Source organism: Aedes albopictus, chromosome 2, assembly GCF_035046485.1.
Source record: "Aedes albopictus strain Foshan chromosome 2, AalbF5, whole genome shotgun sequence".
Lineage (NCBI taxonomy): Eukaryota > Metazoa > Arthropoda > Insecta > Diptera > Culicidae > Aedes > Aedes albopictus.
Window position 1 is genome coordinate 151,864,271 of NC_085137.1, and position 5,538 is coordinate 151,869,808.

At 39.2% G+C, this 5,538-nt stretch overlaps 1 long non-coding RNA gene across 1 annotated transcript; it reads right to left on the reverse strand.

The window, feature by feature from the left end:
• Positions 1-649: 649 nt before the first annotated feature.
• LOC134289102 (uncharacterized) lies at positions 650-1,197 on the reverse strand. The gene is made up of 2 exons (XR_009998273.1): positions 926-1,197; positions 650-860 (listed from the first exon to the last, which is right to left on the reverse strand). It is a non-coding gene; the product is annotated as an uncharacterized LOC134289102 (long non-coding RNA).
• Between the last annotated feature and the right edge of the window lie 4,341 nt (positions 1,198-5,538).

Genomic DNA, 5,538 nt, shown 5'->3' on the forward strand with positions numbered 1-5,538 from the left:
AAGATTACATCCCTAATCAAAGATGGCACTGCAATGAGCCATCTCGTCATCTTAAGATGATCTTGATAGAAAATCGAACAGCGAGGGAAAATGTTGAACTAGGTCAGTTTTAGAAACATTAGAAAATACATCGGTGATCTGGGGTAACATCGCTATAATTTAAAGGTAGTGTGATTTCCGTTATACTGTGGAATCTTCGTAGAGAAATGGTTAATGAATTTCCCGCTAAATTTCCACTTGAATACTGAGTCAGGCATAAGCTGAATCCACTATTTTTCCACGATATGTTGTAGCAGACAGTCCACCCAAGTAATCCCGGAAAGCACGTGCATTTCAACTTTTTTCTCGGGTAAATTGGATTACCTACTAGGTAATGAATCCTGACAAGGAAGGGTAGACAAATGATATGATTTTTCAAAATGTAAGTTTTACCATCTTGCAAGTTAGTATTTATTTGTTAGAAGTAACTTCTGCACAACAAAAACCTGCGCCGGCGTGACTCTTCTGTGACAAATGTGGTACATGGGAATGATTAGGGTCCGCACATAAACAGAGTAGACTCTGAGGGAGTGGGGGTGAGTTACTGTAAGTACATGGATTCCGAGAAAAAGATATAGTACTCAAGCGATGCAATCAATTGTAGGCCTAATTCCATTTCTTAACAGTTAGTTCTAAATATTTTATTTCTTAGATTTGGAAAAACATATGGAAACATAAGAATTTTCATTTCGATTTCTCTTGCGCCTTTTATGTTTGACGTGCTTCGTCTAGCCATCTCGGTAAGGGCAATCGGAGTGTTGCGTATTTTACCGCAGCATAGAAGGCATAAGATATGTGGTTGGATCTTCGAGCTCGGAGTGCTAAAAATGAATAGAAGGCAATTCACATTGCGTGATAACTTATGAATTACTCTTTATTCACTTACCAATCGATCTAAATCGTAAACAACAATTAAAGAGAATCATAAGTTTCACCAGACGTGTTTCCCTTGTACCGCAGTCACTGTCAAAGTTATCCTGAATGATTTGGACACAGTTTTTCCGGTTTGCTACGATTGTATTTCCAACCTAGTTTCCAATCAGATGCTCAGATGAGCACAAGATTGTTATGAAAAATTCAATCTAAGAGCACTGGGATGATCTCGAACCATTCGATCAGTATACCGCTCAGAAGATGGAAAGATGAGATAATTTGCAATGCCTGGGGTAATATGAACACCCTAAGCGTTTGTCGTCTTTTCCAATATAAATGTGACAAAATCTTTCTTTTTTACCCTGTTACATCGTAGATGGTAATATATTCTAAGAGTTCTGGAAGAAAATATTGATAAAAAGTACAATTTTCTTACATTATTTTCGATTGCAAAAAATGCAAGAAAACAGAGTCATGAAAAATAGTGTGGGTAAAATGAACCATCGGTGGGGGTAAAATGAACATGTCTTCAAAAACTAGCTTAGATGTTTAATTTCGATATATTTAAGTATAGGTCAACAAATTCAATGTAAACTTTATATGCTACACTTTTAAAGTTTTTGATATAAAATTTGGAATGTGCTGAAATCATTATTTGTAAAAAATGTACTAAAATAAGCGGTTTTTAGGATAAAAATCTTATTTTATAAGCGTAAAATATTTTTTCTTAATTTTTAGCTCTAGTTGTGTCATAATATGTAATCTAGATTTCAATATACGGAGATTGCACAAAATTTTATAAAAAAATGGATAAAGTTTGAACCAGCTGTTCATTTTACCCCCAAGTCGTGCTGATTTGAAAGTTGTTCCTAAAATTGTATTGAAAGCATAACCTAATTATTTTTTTCAACTGGAGTACATTAACGGGAGTACATTATTGGAATATGACATTACATATGTCATAATCTGTTACCCGGTCAAAACTCGCGGTAATACTACAGCAGCAAGTGACCCTTTGAGCTGTGTCTCAAGGTCGGCTTACTACTGGGCAATCGGAGGGGCTCCGCGACCAGCGTGCAGATACTGTCACCTTGCTTGGGTTATGGGAAAAGTATGTAAATTTGAATGAAAACTAAAGGTATTTATTGATGACTATTGATTGTATGGTGTGGGTGTAAGTTATTAGGAGATCTATGATTTTTGTTGGTATAGAGTAGGCTATTTATTGAATATTGGGGACGTACCGGTACTGCTACTGTTGGTGATGCTCTGCCTCGTGTCTTGGTCGGTGGACGAGCGCTCGCCGATGCTGCTGCGGGCTGGACGGCCTGTCCGCCGGCGGATTTACAGCTTGGGGTGGTGGAATGGTGGTCGGAAATTGGCTGTTGGATCTATAGTAGATCGGCTTGACGGAAAGGTGCGATCTACTTGTCTCGCTGGCGTCTTCCCTTCGTGACGGACATCGACAGAGCCCAGGACAAGGCCGGAGAGACTCTGCCGAGAGGGGTCCTCTTCTACGGTTAGGGCACTCTTAGGGGTCCCGAGGAATCACTCCTTAACTATTATGGCCTCGCAAGACCAGAGCGGGTTTACTCGTTTGCGGTTAGGCGTAGTGGCCAACAAGGGACCACTAGGCCGAATCGTGTGCTTCACCAACCCTAAAGGTTGGCGTACAAAATGGCGGTGGTGTACCTTAAGGTACCACAAAAGGTCCTGTGAGGGTAATGGGGATAGATTTTTACAAAACCGTACTACATTCACGTCACTAGTCATTAGTTTTACTGTAGACTTAAGTTAGTTTTAGGCCACTGTATTAGTTTCAGCATACCTGATTGAACTATTGCTGATTCACCCAAATAAAGTTACCACTCACTTCACTAGGACTTAAGGAAACTTTTACTTTTCAGTTTTGATAGTTACGATCCGAAGCACACGAACGCCAGAACTTTTCTGAGGGATGGCGAATTTTCTTTGCGCCTCAATCCTTACAATCCCTCTTTATTGAGACGGTTATTGTCACCACCCCTTTTGTGTACCTCAACGCCCGCTAGGATATGCGCAGTTGTACCCACTCTGAATTTGTAATATGTCCTCCACTTGTCCCCACTCTATACCTTTGTAATGTTTCAACATATTTAATTTTTAAAATGACTAACCCTACTGACAAACATACAATTTTATTATATTTTAATTTAATTAACCCTACTAACCCAACACGTACTAACCTAAGAGACGTGACAGTATCCAAACAAAAATAGCACATATTAAAAATCATCTAATTACGTAACACACGGTTACAAATCTGCGAAAAATATACGAATGGACCTTAATTCAGATAAGTTAGATTTTACATCAGAGCATATTTTTCACGTGGTTTTTGAACTTTTCATTAGAATTAAGTGGTTTATTTAATTTTAAAGTTCATAATCCTCAGAAGTATAATGATTTACGCTATCACACAGAATCCAATCGTTAAAAGATGCAGAAATACGCTAATTGCTGTAAAACACCACTCTGATCATTTTACCCACAATTCCCCTATACCGTTCTCGGGATACACCCAAGTTCTACCAGAAGCTTATTATTATGCATTATACAACGGCACAATACCGCAAGCTGAAATATGCAGGTATGAACACAAGAGATTCTTGACGGACGACGTGAAGTGATTGAAAGGTGGAATCAGCAGTTGCGCTAAAAATGACTACACGCATATTATTGTGATACAATATTGTGCTAAAACGTATTTTGGTTACTCAAACCTCATGTCAATTAGAAAAAGGTTACAAAAATTCCAATCCAAGCATAGATATTGGCTCGGTGTTAAACTTCAACAATTAATTTAATGGTAAATTGTTCACCCTCTCTCTCTCTCTCTCTTCTTGGCGTAACGTCCTCATTGGGACAAAGCCTGCTTCTCAGCTTAGTGTTCTATGAGCACTTCCACAGTTATTAACTGAGAGCTCCCTCTGCCAATGACCATTTTGCATGCGTATATCGTGTGGCAGGCACGAATATACTCTATGCCCAAGGAAGTCAAGGAAATTTCCTTTACGAAAAGATCCTGGACCGACCGGGAATCGAACCCGTCACCCTCAGCATGGTCATGCTGAATACCCGTGCGTTTACCGCCTCGGCTATATGGGCCCTGTTGTTCACCCAATAAAGCTAAAAAATAGCTGGTGCTATTTGGAAAAGTGTCATTCCGTGGTAGTGGTAGGCTACATCGCAGCCAAATGCAATTTCGACCAATCACACTGCTCTATGGATGGAGCTATTTGCGTGATAAAACGCGAATTCAACCGAAATTGGAGTCAATTAAACTGTATGGGCTTTTTGATATCTAGGTACCGTAAACTGGGGTCAAATTGATCTCCGGGACGAAATTGATCAGACGTATTTCAGTTAGATAAAGCATACTTTCAATAGTTTCCTTTCAAGTGTCGATTAGTATATGATTCCAACAACACTATACTTGAAAGGAAACTATTTAAAGTATGCTTTATATGACTGAAAAACATTTGATCAATTTCGACCCGGAGATCAATTTGACCCCGGTTTACGGTACGTTGGTTGACGATTCCAATAAAATGTGATGCATCGACCGGGGGGCATTGGTGATGAAAGTATGAGAGGTTGGTGAAAATAAATTCCGATTTGCAATTTGGCTCGATTTTCCATTCAGTACCAGTGATGAATATTCAAAGCGCGCTTTGGCGACTCTGATACAGTAGTGGAATTGATAGCGCTCGTATTAGTTGACTATCAGGAGATGGAACCCATTACTTTTTGAGCGCCAATTTAAAGAAATGCAATTTGGCTGATTGGTTTACTAATCATATCAATCTTTCATCTGATACGAATGCACCACGGGAATGGTGTAAAGTATCACTAATAAACAAACAAACAAACATCAATCTTTCAAGCTTAGACACAAATATAAATAGTTGCAGAATGATCCTACACATTTTTGCTTTTGCTATTGATTGAGTGTTTGTCATTACTCTAATTGTGATGGTTTATAGGTGTTCATGATATTCGGTATTATTGTTTATAACCATCAACGAACAGTTTGTTAGTTTGTTTCGAAACGCTTTAGATTCAAAATAGTCAAATTTGTCTCAAATACAAATCGTAACGTTGCATGCAAACCAAGTCGATAGAAACATCCTCCTGAAGAAACAAATTTATCACCACCAAATTGCTGTCAATTGTGGTCACATTCCATTTCCTGCCAAAGGTTTCTTGCCACTTCCGGTTAATTCAGTTGAGGAAGTTCAGTAAAGCTTTATAAATCGTTGTCGGTAGGAAGGTACCCCATTCTCCTACGAGAGCAAGCACAAAACGCAAATCTCGAGCAATTCTATGCGAATGCACCTGTCCTCTTCCTAAAGAAGACCAATGCCATTCCGGTGATAAAACACTTTCACACCAGCCAGAGGCAGAGCCCTACCCTCACTCCATTTTCAGGAGTCACAGTTCCGTTATTTGTGCAACTATATAACCGAGTCAGTGACTGTTGTTGAGGAATCTAAGCATTGTCCACAACCAGCCAGCAGTAGTGAAGTTGACTGGTGAGCAGGATTTGTGCGAGGCGAGTCTATAGCATTGGTAGTGCGCATAGCT